Source organism: Vanessa tameamea, chromosome 21 (genome assembly GCF_037043105.1).
Source record: "Vanessa tameamea isolate UH-Manoa-2023 chromosome 21, ilVanTame1 primary haplotype, whole genome shotgun sequence".
Classification (NCBI taxonomy): domain Eukaryota; kingdom Metazoa; phylum Arthropoda; class Insecta; order Lepidoptera; family Nymphalidae; genus Vanessa; species Vanessa tameamea.
In genome coordinates this window covers 8211699-8231358 of record NC_087329.1, presented here as the reverse complement: position 1 = coordinate 8231358, position 19660 = coordinate 8211699, and the positions used below count along the sequence as shown (strand labels likewise).

Genomic DNA, 19660 nt, shown 5'->3' with positions numbered 1-19660 from the left:
TATGCCGAGATGCTAAGTGGTCAGAACTCATGGTTCTAAATCAAAGAACGTGGATTCCAATACAAGACATAACTGTTGTGGCAAAACATGGTGAGGAAACATTTCATTCAGCGCCGGATTAAGGGGAGGGATATCCGCAAAAAAAGGCCACGACAGAGATTTAAAAAAAAATAGTTTCGACGAGTAAACAACTCAAATAAAATAAAATAATATTGTCTATCTGCATAATTATGTTAACTGAAAACAATTGATAAATGCTTTTATGAAATTATATTTATAGGCTTCCAATTCATTGTTGCCCCGAGACACAGGCCTAATCAATGCAACCCTGTATGTGTTGACAACAACATTTATTTTTGTATAAGGCTTTAAAATATTTCCTTAATTATATGTATGATCGATTCTCTCGGCTAGACCACGTGCAATGGCGTATATTCTACTGTAACGCTAGAACAGTGATAGAATTCACTTCTCGTATCTCACTCATGATATGTTGAAAATGTTTACGGTGATTCTATAAATATTATAATTATTTCCCTGTCGCTTAACACCTTCTGCAGGGCCAACCCACTAAACCAAATTTTTTGAAATTTGTTACGAAGCAAGCTTAAGCTCCATGGATGGATATAAGCTCCTTTTTAATGCCTAATACTTGAATAACGCGAGCAAAGCCGCGGGTGCAAACTAGTTATATATATAGTTATATTAAAGATAGTTTTAGACATAAACAAGTTATTGGGATATGTACGAATATTTAGCTTCATAATGTGGACGTAAAAAATAATACGCGTTAAACATTTAAAATATGTTAGAATTATTGAACAATTATTAATGTGTACTGTAGACATGATAATTACATAAATTGAAAAGTTTAATGTATAAATTTATTTTTGTTTACCGAAACAAATGAAGTACGCAAATTATTTATTTTAAAAAAAATAAGACTTACCTCTATTTTATTATATTCCTAGTTATTTTTCAATATAAACACGTCAATCTATCAATTAAAAATCAATCAAAATTTCTTAGCTAAAACATTTATTTCGAATCGTAAATAATGTTCACGGACTATTTTAAATATAATACTTGGATTATTGATATTAAGATTTTAGACTATTTATTAATTAATGTATTTGCACAAGTCACACACAGAACCTTGCTATTTTAAGAATTGAGTAAAAATGACTGATCCAAGTCAGTTTCTTAACATATTAACTCATACACCTGGTTTTTGCCTCCCGTGCGAATATTTCACAAACGAACAGAACGGACGTCAGATCGGAATTTTATCTCACAAATAAATCCAAGCTATTATAGAGCTTACTTCCTTTGCGATTAGAACGTTAATTCTTTGTTACTATTTATTGAATGGTGTAATTACTTATGAGAAAATTGTGACATCGAGATACTCAGATATGTCGCCAAGAACTGTACTGATACATGACAGATGAATTATTGTAATTTCGCCTTAATCGCATACGTAATAGGGGTTATAATAATCGGGAAACTGATGTGATTTTGTGACAGAAATTGTAACTTTAGGGCAAAAACACTTAGGATATCATTGCAAATATGCGTTTAAAAGGAAAAGGCAATCGTATATTTGTTACAGTTTTTGTGATCCTTAACTGTATATTATATGTTTGGGCGTGTGTGTGGCCTTTACACACGCTTATGTGTAGATCAGGATAAGGCTGCATATTAGCAAACACTAGTCATATGTTAAATATTTAAAAAAAACGAACATACGTAACGTGACATAACATGTTTATTATTTTTATTTAACTGAATTTGTTTGATAATATCGATCATTATATTAATTATAAGTTTTATGTTCTTGTTAATAGTGTCAGTAAAAAAATAGACAGGAAACTCAAATGTTGTTTAGAAAGACGCGGAATACTTCTATTGTTAATAATTCCAGAATTGTGATATTAAATTTAAATAATAAAAACGAAATATAATCCGGTACCCCTTTTCATAATGACTTCCGCTATGGTGTGCTTTGGTCATTCGCAAAGATGCACCAAGCCAGTTCCAATATAAGAAGATTTCACTTTAGCTTGGTTAAAGAATTGGTGCCCAATGCGCCAACATTACCAGTATTCAACCTTCGCATTTAATTATATATATATCATAAGAGTCTAAATAGTGTTTCTGAATTTTTGTAATCTGTAGCCTATTGCCGTCGAAGAAAGAATAAAGATAAGCAAACCTTCTTATTGTTCCATGTAATCTGCTAATAGTTTAGCTTTATTGTACACAAACAGTTATTGATTGATGTATATTTATTTATACTACAAGATCTTTCCAATTAACTACTTATACCAACTTTAATTTTTCTTCCAAAATTCCGATAACAGTTGCGTCGAAGTTCGAGGGGCCATTTTTCACAGATTATTCAAGCTCTACCACTGGTCGCGTCATCATCAATCCCATGTCAAATTTGTTATTTGGATTTTGTCCTCTTGTGTTCAAGAAATGTTTCCTTAACATATAGCAGAATTAACTACAGAAGTTACTATTGTCTTGCTACTCAGAAGGTTACGAATAACGGATAGTAGGATTAATGTATCAAAATGACAGGTAGTTTCAATAATACTTGTTCTATCAGTTGGACTTTTTAATACCTTATACCGCAGCAGGATTTTAGTTTTGAAAAAAAAATTAAACACGCGCATTAAAATACTGTCAGTAGTAATTATACTTATTCTCTAATCGTAACTCGGTTAGCAATTTTTATCATAAAATTAAACGTTTCCCTAAAAAATTAAAACATTTTTGCTAGCTTTTAGCTACGAAAGTGTTTTGCACGCATGGGATCGGTGGGGACTTTTCGCAATTTTCACCTCCTTGGGAATTTGTGCAAGGGTGTCTATATTGGCGGGACCTTTCGACGTTTCTTATATTAGAAATATTGGTCCGTGTTACTATATAAAGATGAATGTCTCTGTACATAGCTTTATATTAGGGTTTTCTTATAAAGTAGACTTAAGTTGGGGAGCGCTTAACTATTAATGTGTCTACTACTTTGCCTGTTTCCCTACAAATATGTGTTCATATGAATTCGTTTAAGCGCCTCGTTTTCTACTTGTATTATTGACATTAATATCTCGTTTCACAATTATGTCAGTGATACAATATTTATTGATAATTAACACAATTAAAACAATGGTTACTTTTTACGTATTAATTGGATTTTCTCATCGTAAAAGTGTAAGTGTCAATTAGAAATGACAGATATGGATTTTTTTTGTGAAGTAACCATGTATAGATTGAGCAAATTCCTTTGAAATGTGTGAATTTTTATATAAAGTATATATTTGCTGTACTCGTTGTGTTAGGGTTTGAACCTCTGTGATATTTATTCGTGTGATATTAATGTGTTTATTTTTTTGCTACGCAGGCATAACAAAATACATTTTTAAGTAATTATTATACACAAACGTTTTAATAAACATCATGTCAGTTGTCATTATAATCATTTTCGAAAAAGAGAAGTCGCTGAAGGTAACTAAAATAACGTCTTAATTAATAAATGAAATACTATTTAGTATTTAAATTTAATTAATATATAATATTTTAACTCAATCACACATTAGGATGTAATCTGGATTATAAATCGTGTATACCACGACTTAACACTTAGACTAACGACTGCCTCTCCACATGCGGGCGTAAGCTGAGATACCAGGGATATAACACCCTAGTTCATATGGTTTGAAGCCCATTGGTGATATGAGAAGGTAAATTTCTTACAGTATTAATGTCTATGGGTCGTGATAGTCACTAATCAAATCAAATCAATTTTTATTCAAGTAAACTTCACAACGAAGCGTTTTTGAATCGTCGATATTAAAATACTACCACCAGCGAGAAGAAACGGCAAGAAACTCGCATAGTTGCTCTTTTCAAATAAACAGATTTTTTTACAATAATTTGTCTCCTGTGATGGAACCCGATCCTAAATCCAGGCTTTTTTTTTCTAAAAATTACTCTTTTAATGAATAATAAGATTTATTTATGAATTTAGTCTTAATAGACTTTTTAAATTTTGTAAATGGTAAATTCATTACATTTCCCGGTATCTTATTATATATCATTGTCCAAAAACGTTCTCTGTACCGTATGCAAACGGAAAGTAGGGGTTACAAGTTTATTCTTATTTCTTGTATAACCATAAGTCTATTTGACAGACCACTTGCCTATATGACATAAAAAAAAAACATTACATATTTTTTAATACAACTGGGCGCTCTTAATGTATTTAAATACTATGTTGGACATAAACTGCTCAAGATGTACGTAATGCTTCTGCATTCTTCGCCAGATAACATTACCATAAAAAAAAGTTTTGATATACATAAGTATGCAAAACAACACTTTACTTTTAGTATATTGTGTGCTTTATTTACATCATTTATGTATAATATATGTATCATTGCAATGGTGACGAGTATATTTGCCACCTTCGGCCATAGACAAGAAGCTGTACGAAGTATAAGTCACTCAGTCTATTTCAACGATAGGCAAAATGATATCCGTAAAAAAATTTAAGCCGGAAAGTAAAATAACTTTATGATGAGTTACCCAGCTAGAGAGGATTGCACAAGGTTCTATAATCAGTAAAGAGTTATTGGAAGACTAAATTAATTGTTATTCAGTAGTCTACTGTACTTGTTCAATTTCTGTCTCGTCAATCAATCAATCTCTGACAATTTTTTTTCATATTAATGGCATGTATCTTATATACTAGTTCTGCGTCAAATATTCTGCCAATCAGGACATAGTATAAAACAAAGTCATTATCATTACATTGCAATCGCTGGCTGAACCATACGAGATGGATCAAAATAATATACTACAGTATTGTACACCTTAAAAAGGTCTTCGAAAAAGGGGTTCTCTGCGATGGTATATGTCTATCTCTTAGGAAAAGCCCACAACAACAATTTTTTTATCCTTTACTTTTAACGAGAAATAACGGCTTATTTTCGAAGCGATTCAAGCAAAGAAAAAACAGCATTAATCCTTATCCAATCAAGTACCTTAATTACATTGTACATTTAATATAGATCAATATGGCCCTTTACAGAATGTAATTTAAATGAATATTTTCGAAGATATTACTTATTGAAAACGCAAGGACAACGGTTTGTATTGTCTAATGACTGAAAAACTGTGAACGTTGTAAGACATCCTGTAGTATATTAAGTGTCAGCATTGCACCCGTGCGAAGCCGGAGCCGGTCGCTACATTGGGTGGGTATTATATATATTAATAGCGTAAGCCGATTTCTGTCCCAATGAGTATGGGGCGATAGCTACACGTAGAATAACGGTTACGGTCTTTTTGAAGAGGTCAAGCCGTAGATGTGCAGAAAATTAAAGGGGATTCTTGATTGCAAATTACTAAATTGTTACGTTTTAACAAATAATTAATTTTAGAGAGCGGAACAAAGTCACTGGCCGGGTAAAGAGCGGCAATATTATAAAAAAAAACAAATGTAAAACGTACGAGCAGACATCATCAGCTTACAATGAAATTAAATCAAAACAAAACTTGTCATAGGTTTCTAAATTCCTAATAATCTGTTGAATAGACGCGGAATTTCGCGGGCTACCCACTAATCAAATATAGTAGACATTGTCATGTTCGCTCATGGCGTCCATTCTCGACAGCCAATTAGGCAAGAGATGTGATCAGCTTGAGTGTGTGTGTGACACAGGTTGACTCCCTATTCTCCCACTCTTATAGTCCGATGGGACGACAATCAGACTCGACTGGAAAGATTTCAAGAGTAGGAATAGCGTTTGCAATGTAAGTGCAAAAAAATGTGTTTATTTACGACAACACATTAGATGTCTCTAAAATTATCAGTGTTTCTCTAACATATTATGCATGTATTATAGATATAAACCTTCCTCTCGAATCACTCTATCTATTAAAGAAAACCGCAACAAAATCCGTTGCGTAGTTTTAAAGATCTCAGCATACACAGATAGACGGACAGCGGGAATCGACTTTGTTTTATACTATGTAGTGATCTCCTTAAAAAACAATAGAACATGTCTTTGCCCAGTTGGTTGTGTTATATATGTCTACAAAGGTAAATGTGTAAAAAGGTTTAATTGGTTAATCCAAAGGTTATCACGTAACGCAATGATCCAGATCTGTTGTTCCAGTTTCCACGGAACACACACATTGTTAACTATTCACCATTGTTTCGCACTTAAATAACTCGGCTCTAATTATTTCGTCTGTGGCCGAAAAATTTTCGTCTTTCGTCACAGGTAATGATGTTTTTTCTTTTTTTTTTTTAATTGCGATCTTAGTCTTGTAATATATAATTGTTACAAGCTGTTGTTTAATTTGTAATGCTTGTTAGTTTGTTAACGTCAAATCTTGAAAGTTAAATTAGTTGATAGACCAGCTTTGTCTTATACTACAGAGTTGAAATTAAAGATTTTCGTTCAGTTCCAATGATAGTGCCCTATTTATTATAAATAATCTAAGCTGTGGCGAAGTTGGAACCATCGTAATAGTCTCGGGAACGTACCATAACCGTTACTTGTTAGTGGAAGTGGTCTTCTAGTCACGTGATATTTCGAAGGACTTATGGCTGTTTAAGCAGATGGATCTTAGAGCCTTAGAGGAGACAGTAAATAATCAAACAGACCTGAAGAAGGTCATGTCATATTACGGTTATATTTTCGTTTTTTGATGATATTGAGTTACAAATGTAATACGATTACATGGATTTGAACTTCTCTATATGAGATGCAGGGCTTCACGATACGCTCGTCGAAGAAACGGAGAGAGAACCGCTTTTTTAGGGCTCGCTAGGCATCCTGGGCATCGGCGAGTCCCACATACATCCCCCCCATTTAATGTGGCAGAAACACGTAAAGCGTTTTTCCAGCGAGAAAAAAAGAACTATGAGAGTTTGCGTATCCCAGCTGTAAGGAATAAATTAAGTTATTTAATTTTTCGAGGTGTTATAGACAATTTTTTGAGTTTTTAAGCGTGAGTTTCCAGAGGGCATACCTACAAAGAAATAATCAACAACCAAGTTTCGGAGTCCTCATAATTTTTTCCAATATAGAGTAAATAAAATTTTGCACATGCGTGTCCATTAGTATAAAAATATCACAGTGTCTATTTCTCATTTCACCTTACATTTGAAATGGCAATATAAATAAAAATATCACAAGCAATAATATACCATATTTACTTACGATAATAAAATAAATTAGTATGAAACAGCTATAATGTTTTAATAGAAATGTAAATTAATAAGGACGCAATATTCGCCCTTATATTTTATGTATAGGGTATAGTTTTGCTTAAAAACGTAACGTAAAGTAACGTAAGCTGTACATAGGCGAAAAGGATTGAAATTGAAAGGTGGTTTATGGTTCGAGGTTAACATAATCATCTTTATTAACGATTTTAACATTTATAATAATTGGTCACATGTTTTACTATTAAATAACATAATCAATTCAAAATGTATTTTTCAAATCCTCTTATCTATGTACAGCGGTTCCAAAATTCAATTTTATTTGGAAAACAATAAAAATTTTAAGCGTCAATGGTTTAGGGATGTAAAAAGTCGCACGAACCTCACCTCTTAGGCTATAGTCGTCCCCACTCCTAACACAAGCGATAAGCTTAAAAGGAGGGGTAAATAGGAATATTAGTAAGTCCGTAATTAATTTGGGGCATTGCTACAGTTGTTTAAAAAAAATAGGGTTCAGACTGTATGCCTACCCAGAAAGAAATATCAAGTTTATTTTAAGAAATAACAAAATTGGAATTTTTTTTTTTTTATTTCGTTAAAACATAACATCTTAGCTCGCAAGGTTGGGGCATTGGCGATTTAAGGAATGGTTAATATTTCTTACAGTGCTGATGTCTATTGGCGATAGTGACAACTTATCATCAGGTGGCCCATTTCCCCTTTCGCCTAACTATTTCATAAAAAAAATACACTCCACTCCCTTGGAACGCCAAGGGAGTGGAGTCATAAAAGACGATCATTTTTCCAGAAGTCATTTGTACCATGAAGACAGTCTGTGAACAGACAAGTGCCATGGGTTTATTTTCTTTACTGTACTTGACAGAACCAAATCAAATCAAAATATACTTTATTCAAGTAAGCTTTTACAAGAACATTTGGATCGTTATTTAACAAAATATGTTAACTGATGCTATGATGAAGAACCGGCAAGAAGCTCAGTAGTTACTCGTTTTCAACATTAAAAAATTCAAAGAACGAATCTTTTGCACACAAATGCATCATTACAGGAATTGAATGAATGAATTGAACGTAATCTAAGACTCCTGATGGGATGGGAAGGGATGAGGTAGCGTGTTCAAACAAACAAATTCTTAAGAATGGAAAAACCATGGAAGTTATAATCCTTTTGTCCAAACGAAATCAAAATAATACGAAGGCAATTATTTAGGGGAGATTTATTTAGAGATTTTTTTTATTAAAACTGATAAAAAATAGTTCACACACAAAGAAAATAATATAGAACACTGTGTGTTTTATTTCTGTAACGGTGATATTTTAAACTTTTAATTTTAATACAAGTAAACGCGTAAATTAACCCTCTTAGATTGGAATATTAAGATATTAATGTTGGGCCAATATATATACATATGACTTTATGGCAGAAAAGGATGAAAATTATAAATTATTATCAAAAATTTAACAAAAGTAAGGAACGTTCGCTGACCAAGCTTATTAAAAAACAATAACAAACCTTTGAAATTAACGAAACGTGTATTTAATTTAATAACAAACAACAATAGTTGGAAATAAATACATTGTTTTTATTATATATTTTCCGAACAAGTGGTTTATGTTTTAGAACATTAAAGCAAGTATTAAAGCTTATATAATACAGTAATAATTAAAAATATATAATTGATACGATGCATGTATCGCGGTTACTGATTTCGTGATCGATTTTCAGTTTAAAATCAATACCGTACTCGTACGAAATCGAGGTGAGTCGTTATTAAGTATAACGAATTCATTTGTCAGATAAAATCTTACTATTTTCGCGAAAACGATTTCACACTGTATCGTTCATAAAAGAGATCTTATATACAGTAGTATTCATTTAAATATATTATTAGTAATATTATATTAAATTTCAGTTTGGGATATATGTTTTAAAATGATCTATATTATTTATATTAAATATAATTTTATCGTGGAAATTTTGAATGAATTATTTATGTATTATAAAAAGTGTTAGATTTGTTTATCGACAGAAAATTGACAACATTTAACGTCATAATAATAAATAAAAATATATTATTAATTAAATAAATATGAACAAATAATTAATATATTAATAGTAAAACATACCTTTTTAATCGATCGACCAGAATCACAAACACAAGAACCCAACTAGAAAATTAAATTAAAAAGTTAAACTTCTAAATTCAAACGTAACCTAACGTCAAAAGTGCGTGCGTCATTCGCGCGCCGTTCACACGGACTGTAGGCCGGTAAAATTACCTTTCATCTCCGGTAACTTTTTCAGCCTTCAACGAAGTCTAAGCTTTGGTGCATCACTATATACCTATTATAAAATAAAATCTGTTTGTACGTCCAGACTAAATTATATCTTACGATGTGTTAATAGTACATTCATGGCACTACACATGGCTATTGTTTCATTTAGATAAAGATATATTTGTGATAGTTTCACATGAAATGGAAATTAATAAATAATAATAATCATACAAATAAAAATAATTGTACTCTATGCGTTTCTAAGCTGTTAATTCGATTGTGATGAAGATTTTAGCTTCAGCAGCATCCTATGGATTATAAGATCTGCATACATATTATATTTGCAATGCAAAATTACGGGCAGAATATCTGCACTGCAGAATTGAAGAGCAATGGTCCGAGTATAGTATTTGTCTTTGAATATAAGCGTTTTATGTATAGTCTATTTCAACAACAAGAGGAGAAAACTCAATTAATAACATTTGATATTGAATAGACGCGACGAATAAATTATATTAAAGATAAAAAATCGTGGAGTTAGTATTTCTTGACTTCTAGGCAGGATATATATAAAAAAAAACGTAGTTCTGACATACTCTGTGATTAAAATGGTGGAAAAGAGTAGACTCAGTTTCTTGCCGGTTATTCGCGGTAGAATCTACTTTCCGTACCACTTGAAGCTCTAAATTTATTTCAACGGTGTTACGTTGTCAAAAGTGCTTTTATGAGCGCACTTGAATGAAGAATATTTTAATTTTGATTTTTGGCAACTTGCATGGAATACGTGAATCTATAGTTTGTTTATTTTTATTCCTTTATCGAATGGAATAGACTATTACTCTACTCTTGCCCTTACTCTTCCTGCGTGGAGCCGGAATGTTTTGCTTATTAATATAAAACCAAATAATAAATTGTACATGTGCCACTTATAGTTTTATACTAATTACTTAATCGTATTATAGTTTTAAAAACAGAACGATTTATAAGTTATTTATTAATTAAAAAGTATTTATACATTGGCCATTTTTAAATGCCATCCAAAAGAAAAAATCAACATGGCAACATTACTACGTTATGCAATCACGATTGATACAAGCTGAATAGTTTTTTATTGTTATTAATAATTAACAATTATATATGGATCGTTTTTTAGCAAGCCCTTGCGATGATCATTCAAAATGTTCCGGGCCGTTAAATTTTTATCTTTACCTGTGATAATCTAAGGTTGAAACCGAGTTGGCTTAGTGGTTAGAACAGATCTTAACCTGTAATTGCGGGTTTAAACAAAGCACAACTGATTTTACCTGTGTATTTGTGTCTTATTAATCTCGTACTTGCCGATTATGGAAAGCATCCTGAAAAGGGTTATATGTATATCCAGGTATCAAGTATGGGAACAGTGTGGTGGCAGAAGCTTAAAATCTTCTCAAAAGTAGGGAAGACCTTATCTGAGCAGTTGGAAAATATACCAGCTGTTGTTTTTTGTCTAACTAATGTTATATTCCTTCGAACAGAACAGAAAGAGACTAGAGTCCGTGTGTTTGGGTACACTTTGGACTATATCTCCCGCACATTTGGTACTATTTCTTACAGCGCCAATGCACCACCAACGTTGGTAACCAAGATTTTATGACCCTTTGTCTATGCACTGGCTTATATTAAGCTGAAAGACAACAATGCTAATTATTGTGGTAGAATATATGATGGGTGGTAACCTACCCAAACGGCGTTAAACTCAGGGTTATCACTTTGACATATAAACTAACTAAATGTCGTCTGCGGCTTTGCTCACGTTTTAAGGGTTAGTCATCAGATTTTAGGTATAAAAGTCTATCTCTTTCCTTGGGGTTCAAACTCACTGGTTTGGCTGTGAAATCGTAACAGATAAGACAGATAGACATAGATAGATAGTTACTTTCGCATTTATAATATCAGTATAAATGTTGTAATTATAAAAATATGCCAAAAAACCTTTTTATATAAGCGTAAATAATTTTAGAACCTTCGCCTTGACGACGGTCGATGGTACTCATGCGATCAATATTACATAAAAACGATTGTAAAACGCGACTGATTTAAGATGAAACCGTGAAATTATCGGCTTCTTTAACTGTAGGTATTATTACATTTAAGTAATTATTAACACTGGACTAATCTCTTGTTTGGAATTTGTATACATTCAGTAGGATTTCGTAAATCTGGTGTAAATACGTCATTAAAAAGGTATATTTTATAACAAAACGCCTCAGAAAAAGTTTAAAAGCAGAGCAATAATTTGTTCAATATTTAAATAATAAATATAAAAAGTCAAAATAGATAAAGGGAAATAGGAAAAAATGTAAAATTAAAGGTTTCATTTTAAAAAAACAACGCGAAATTCCTTTTTGTGACACAATTTATAATTCCATTGGCACCTTTTAAATTATTTGTTAAAGTATATTAGTATAATTTAGTGTTGCATATCGATAGTCCACTATCGATAGTCTATCGATAGTTAAGGTGTAAGCGATACTATCGATAGTCTATCGATAGTATTGTCACGTGTCAATACTATCGATAGTATCAATACTATCGATAGCTTCCCATGAGTAATACTATTGATACTATCGATAGTTTTGCAAAAACCATTACTTTTAACCTAAACTATCGATAGTATCGATAGTTTTGTTTTATCGATAGCCAGTAATTTCCGATAGTATTACTTTCTCAAGATAAGTAATTTAGTAGGCCAACTATAGTGTATATTTAAATAAATGAAATTAAATATACCACAATATTTGTTTTTAGAATTAAGACATTTTGTGCGGAATAAGGAATAATGAAAAATTTAAATGTGAAAAATGTTGTCAATATTTTTTGTGTTTGATTTTTGAATAAACATTATAAATACTCATAACATTAAAAAAACTTTTAGGAGGACGGTGGCATTACAATGAAACTTTTTTGTAGTAATCTTGAGTGTAGCGATTAGAATACATTACGAATACATTACTTACATTAAATAACTAATACTATAAAAAAATCGCTGGCTATCGATAGTCTAAAACTATCGATAGTCTAAAACTATCGATACTATCGATAGTAGCAATAGTATCGCTACTACCAATAGTATTGCTTACAGAGAGCTATCGATACTATCGATAGTATTGCTCACTGAGAGCTATCGATACTATCGATAGTATTGCTCACTGAGAGCTATCGATACTATCGATAGTATTGCTCACTGAGAGCTATCGATACTATCGATATCCTGAATAGTTTTCGAGGTCAACTATCGATAGTTCTGCAACGCTGGTATAATTATTAGTGCACAATTTATATTTATTATCATAACACATATTGAAAGTATCCGTATATTATAATTAGCTATGTATAATTTATGTACTTAAGATAATGACAGTTTGACAGTTGCTACTATAATATTTCCTTTGACAAAGGATAGCGTGATTCAGAAAAACTAATAAAGTGAATCACGACATCTATCGATACGCATCGAAACTAAATAAATATTTCAAAATATTTATATACTGTCAGGGCTAATGTTTACATTTGCACTAGCAGGGTATCAACATTCGTATTAGACCAGGTAGCCAATTCTACCAACAAATTGTCACCTTTTAGCCGGTTCTCTATTACTAACACGACGATCCAGTTACGGTTCGATCGAAGTTGGATCGAAATAAAATCGGAAACGTTTCGTTACCGCTATAAATTAGAATCAGTCCCCAGTTCAACATGCTCTGTATGAGACGGGAGGTCAGTCGTCACTACAATTATGTAATTACTACATATATACTAGTATAAATGGTTCCTATAACTAAGTTATGATATGTCGTGTTATCACAAACGCGAGCAAGCAACTTTCCACAACGTTGCGTCATGCGAGACATACTCGTATGTGGACGCCTTTTATGGAGCGACAGCAAAAAAACATAGATTATTTTTTTTTTTAATTATAAATTCGAATGCAGGGCTTTGATGGTATGTAAATTATTTTTATACCTTGTATATTTTTACAGATGTCTGTAAATATCAACGTACTCGAATGTTCATCTTTTATTCTTGACAATTATAATTAATTATTTTTGACCCTTTTTCTTCACTACGAAACGTCAACCTAAACTTGAAAAAATAATATCTATTCAGCAGTGTGACGTCATAAGATATTTTGAGATCTATTTTTAATAACCCCTAATAATTACTATCGTATCCACGATTTAATTCACCTCTGTTTTTAACACACAGCTTTGACTCCGGTTTGGAGCTAAGATAAAACCTGTAAATTTCTAATATATCGAGGATTAAATTGATTATCAAACAATCAACTTGATATTTGTTAAAGTACACTTAAAATTATGAAAGTCAGACATCACGATTTATCAAACCTGTAGCAAGTATCTAGTCGCGTTATCAATGATTAAGTCTATTAAACCTTCTGTAATCAATACCTACATTACTAGTTTCCGCCCGCGGCCTTACCTGCCAGTGAGGCGAGGGGTAGGTATGTATCCTATTTCGTTTTAGTTAAGTAGTAATTACTTAAAGGCTTACATACAGACTTACATTCGTATCACAGCTAGGATGTACAATTAATTCGTACTTATCATGGATTCGTCAGCGTTTTAATCTAATATCCTTTTCAATAGTGATATCCGTTACTGTGATAAAATAATGACATATTTATTAAACAGGTCAGTGGAATAAAATTTTAAATTTAGGCCGTGCAGCTTCCTCCTGTAGATATCGCAAAGTACCATTTCCCTCCTTATAGGATTTAAGTATTGTAGTTTAGGCTGTGCTGAGAGTTAGTCAGTCAGATCAAATATACATATATGTTTAGGGCAATATTTATACATATCATGAATTTAACATGTATGTATATATGTATATCCATACATATGTATATTTTCTGTTATGAATTCTGCTAACCCTATACATTTTTTTTAAATGCACGACATTGGTGAAAGGTTGTATCCTTTTAAAGATACAAGTTGATATTGTTGATATCTTAGATCTGTCTACACTGAATTACTCACATACTACATACATATACACATACATACATACATACATACATACATACATACATATAGTACGAAATTAACCAACAACTGCTAAATGAAATGTATTAATAATACTCGTGACGTTTATCACAGGCACAAGGGACATAACATCTTAGTGCCCAAGGTTGGTGGCGCATAGGTGATGTTAGGAATGGTTAATATTTCTTACAGCGCCTTTGTCTATGGGCGGTGGTGACCACTTACCATCAGGTGGTCCATATGCTCGTCTGCCAACCAAAGCCATAAAAAAAAAAGTTTATAAAGTTTACAAAGGGTACCATTGAAAATCAACGTTGGTTATTGGATGCCAACTTGGAAGCTGGAGCTACACATACCTATTTGGGCCACGATTGCAGTCGTTTTCTTTTTATTTTTATCTTTGTTTAGATTAAGTAACGTTTATTGTTGTGTATTTTTGGTAGATATATTGTTGTTTTATTATCAAATTTTCTTAAATAAACTTTTTCTAATTCTTATTCTTATTACTAAACTGATGATGATGGTATGATATCGTTCAGACCGATTTCGGTCACGGCGGTTAGCCTCATGGAAGAGTAGCCAACAATGCAGTATGTAACATAGTGCACAACTGTTTGCGCAAACACAGGTGCATCCTCTCCTCTCTCACTATTATAATTCGATGCGACGTCAAATCCAATACGACTGGAAACAGTTCAAGCGCAGGACTAGCTTTACGAGCTGATGAGGCACGGGAGTGTGCACATTACCAGCTTCAAAACTACGGACTGTTACTAAAAAAATCGATAGAAAAATCCAATAAATTTAATGGTATCGACTTGGAGCTTGAGTCTGAGACTTCAGGATGTGCAACCTTATACTTATAGATAGATGGAATAGTTATCAACTGCGTTGAGCGAGTAACCCTTTTGTGGGGCGATGTATGCGGTTTTAAAAAAAGGATCCCAGAAAGCGATCAAAATCCCTCTATTGATAAATCTAAAAAAATGTATAGAGCACGTTTGCGGTGTGACGTCATAAGATATTTTGAGATCTATCTTTAATAACCCCTAATAATTACTATCGTATCCACGATTTAATTCGCCTCTGTTTTAACACTCAGCTTTGACTCCGCTTTGGAGCTAAAATAAAACATGTAAATTTCTAATATATCGAGGATTAAATTGAATACATATTGTATATATGTTGATAGGTTAAAGGACATTGTGGGTACAAAACAAACTCCTACTACTAATAACATATTGAACACTGTAAACAATTACAAATCCACCCCCAAAAAACCAGCTAAACTACTTCAACCAGTTATTTTTTCCAAATCAGTTGTGGCTTTTACTTTGACTATGTAGTGAAATGTAATCTATATCGTATTAATGAATTGGAGTACATATATATTTATACATTTTTATAAATAAACTTGTAACATAATAAATAAATCAATATAATAAAATAAAGTAATTATTTTCATTGCGTTGCTGACCCTACCTCTGTATATCTAATTCAGATCGGCGGTTAGGTGATTAATATAGTTGAACTTACCATGTCTCTAATTATAATCATTACGGCTACTGTCCACCTCATATTAAGGGCTATTTTGCCGTGGCGGATAATTATTACTTACTTATTTACCTTGTCAATTTTCTTAGAAGAAATAACTTGTACCTTGATGAGTTTCAGAGGATTTTGATTACTATTACTCGAACATTTGAGTTTCAATGTAAATATACCTAAAGTAAACTGGTTTAAGGCTTCATCCAGGATGTATTCTTTGATTGTCCAGCCCGATATGAAATATAAATACAAATTCAAAAAAATCAAAGGTGTTTGATCGGGGATTGAACCGGATAAGGTTATCCTGTTTTAGATGTATCAAGGTTGCTCCGTGTACCAGGATTTCGCTGTTACATAATCCGAGAGGCTTCATTGATCTGAATTATAGTGAAATGTCGCAGTAGCCGTGACATTATATTAATAAATGTTGAATCCATTAGTTAAGTACTTAAAGTGATATGATATTACGAAAAAAAATATTAATAAAAATTTATTTTAGCTCAGTACATCGAATAACATTTCACCAAACATCAGACATTTGGATTATATGAAATAGAAGTGCCTATGTGTGTGTGTCGACATTTTCTCTCGTCTTTATACTAAATAATAATTGACGTTACTTATTTTATATGCGTTCTTAAAATATATTTTCAATTATGATGAAATTTTGGTTGGTGTTGAATAGGTGTTGGTTGGTGCCTGCGGAGGCTCTGGCCCAAAAGATAAGAATTTATCTTCGTATGTTAAAAACTTACTATGGTCAGTATGGTCACCCGTATTATATCCGTATGTAGCTAAGACGGATAGTCAGTTATTGTTAAGCCAGGGTTAAAAAAATAAAAAATATATAAATCTTAAAATAAGTCCAAGATCCATTTTACATTACATTAACAGCCTGTAAATTTTCCACTACTGGGCTAAGGCCTCTTCTCCCTTTACGCACAAGGTTTGGAGCATATTCCACCACGCTGCTCCGATGCGGGTTGGTGGATATGTGGCAGAATTTTGTTGATATTAGACACATGCAGGTTTCCTCATGATATTTTTCTTCACCGCCGAGCACGAGATGAATTATAATACACAAATTAAGCACATGAAATTCAGTGGTGCATGCCTGGGTTTGAACCCGCAATCATAGGTTATGATGCACGCGTTCTAACCACTGGGCCATCTCGGCTCCAAGCTCCAAGATCCATGTAAATTCTAAATTTCAAATTTCACAGGATTCATATTAACTTTTTTATGAGTTTGTGTGAAGAAGACATTGCAGTGCTCTGCAATTCTAGATACCAAGCATCTTATTTCAAAATCTAAAATAGCTTTATACAAAATCCACTAAGTCGTTTAGCATGAAATGGTAATCATAGAAAAGGTAATATAAGCTGGTCGAAAAAACTATATTTTTTTAAATGTTGTTATTGCTTTTGAAATATCAAGGCCTGTACGATATCAGTCTTTAGTGATAAGGCCGTCGGCACCATTATATTAATTATATATTTTTTATACACTTACTCTTAAAAAAAGAAAAAACAAAAAAATACATACTCGTATTACTTAAAACCCTAAGACAGTTGCCAAGCGCGCCTAACGATATCATTATTTTATTTTTCACCGGAGCCTTTCTTATACCAACGTCTCTTCGTACGAGATCTTATGTTTATTGGACAAGTTTTATTGGACAATATTGGACAACATCACATACATTACTCTGATTCCAATGTAAGTAGCTAAAGCACTTGTGTTATGGAAAATCAGAAGTAACGACGGTACCACAAACACCCAGACCCAAGACAACATAGAAAACTAATGATTTTTTTCTACATCGACTCGACCGGGAATCGAACCCGGGACCTCGGAGTGGCGTACCCATGAAAACCAGTGTACACACTACTCTACCACGGAGGTCGTAATCTTATCTTTTTCTATCTACACTATAGATTTTATCTTTTTCAATTTGTCTCCAAGAGTATTATAGTGAAATTATTTGGTTCTACAATGGCCATGTTTGTAATAGTATTAATAAGATTAGACGATAATTATAACAACATATAAATAACATTTAGGTTAGAGCCTAGATAAAATAATAAGCATTCAAATACTAACTAAATGAGTTGCAGTCAAATGACCATAACTCAGTGTGGAAAATGTCAGTACCGGACAGCGTGTCGAGTAGTATACATATCAGTTATGACAGTACCATTTAATCATCCAGAAGTTCTTAAGAGCGGTTATTCCAATTGCTGGTTGTAATTTTTTTTCATTTTAAGCTTATGTACGTGTGTGCATGTCTTTATAATCACAAATATTACAGTCCAGCTAATCGATATAGCAATTTGATGATAAATCAAATCAAATCAATTTTATTCAAGTAAACTTAACAATGAAGCGTTTTTGAATCGTCGATATTTAAATACTGCCACCGTTTCGGAAAGCAGCAGAAAGGAAGAAACGGCAAGAAACTCACATATTTGCTCTTTTCAAATAAACAGATTTACAATGCTGTTTTTTTACAATAATTAGTGTCCTGTTATGGAACCCGAGACTAAATCCAGGCGTTTTTTTTTCTAAAAAGTACTCTTTTAATGAATAATAAGATTTATTTATTAATTTAGTCTTAATAAACTTTTTAAATTTCGTAAATGGTAATTTTTTTTTTATGTATGACCATTTTAATTTTTTAATGTCATAATATCATGAAAATACTCGAAGGACAATTTGTGCGGTCGAAAAATATAAACTTGTGAATGAGCAAAACCTTTTTTTTTATGTAACGAAACAAAGGCTCGTATTAATCATTATAATTAATTTTGCAAATCTCCAGGTCGAAGCGCAACTTCAAAAGATAGTGCGTAAGCTAATACAGTAGTACTCTTTATTCCCTAACTCCCATAGCTAAACGAGAATGTAAACTGATTCGATCGGATAAAGTGGGGCCACAGGAGGAGCTTCACATGCTTATCTAGGCACGGGTGCAATTTAAATATAAAGTAAGGCGTAATTATAAAATTTATAAAGTATTTAACATCTATCTTAATTACTAATACAATTTTGCTTCTTTGTAATGCAACTGTCAAAACCGCCAAACGATGTTCGCTTCGCGCAATCCATGGTTTGCAGCAACGCGAAATTATAAAATTGTAAGTGTGTCCAGTTCTGTACCTCGGAAGGCACGTAAAGGCCTTGGTTTAGCTCATGAACTCTCTCCGTACGTGTTGGATTTGCCGTCGTATCTGTTTATAAGAGTGAGCGATTACAGAGTGCACCTGCGTTTGCGGACACTCTGCACTGTGATATATCATCATGGCGGGTCTCCTTTGAGAATGGCCTCTTACAGAAACCTAAGACCGATCTTGTCCATCTAACAATAAGAAGATTCCATGTTTCAAATAATAATGGTATTTCCTACGCTCAATATAAAGTATATAATTGAGTAAAAGGTCATTACATTCGGTTCATTGTATCGACCCGCTTCCCACGGCTCATCCCTTTCGATTTCGTTTACGTCTCACGACTTTAGTGGTGTGACGTTACG

General features: G+C 32.5%; 1 protein-coding gene across 1 annotated transcript in view; it reads right to left on the bottom strand.

Annotated features, from left to right (window-relative positions):
- The window catches only part of LOC113395578 (glucose dehydrogenase [FAD, quinone]), a 36565-nt gene extending 27040 nt beyond the window's left edge, over positions 1-9525 (bottom strand). Inside the window, exon 1 of the mRNA XM_026633193.2 lies at positions 9389-9525. The gene's annotated coding sequence lies outside the window, so the exon portion shown is untranslated. The remainder of the gene's footprint in view (positions 1-9388) is intronic.
- Positions 9526-19660: the final 10135 nt, after the last annotated feature.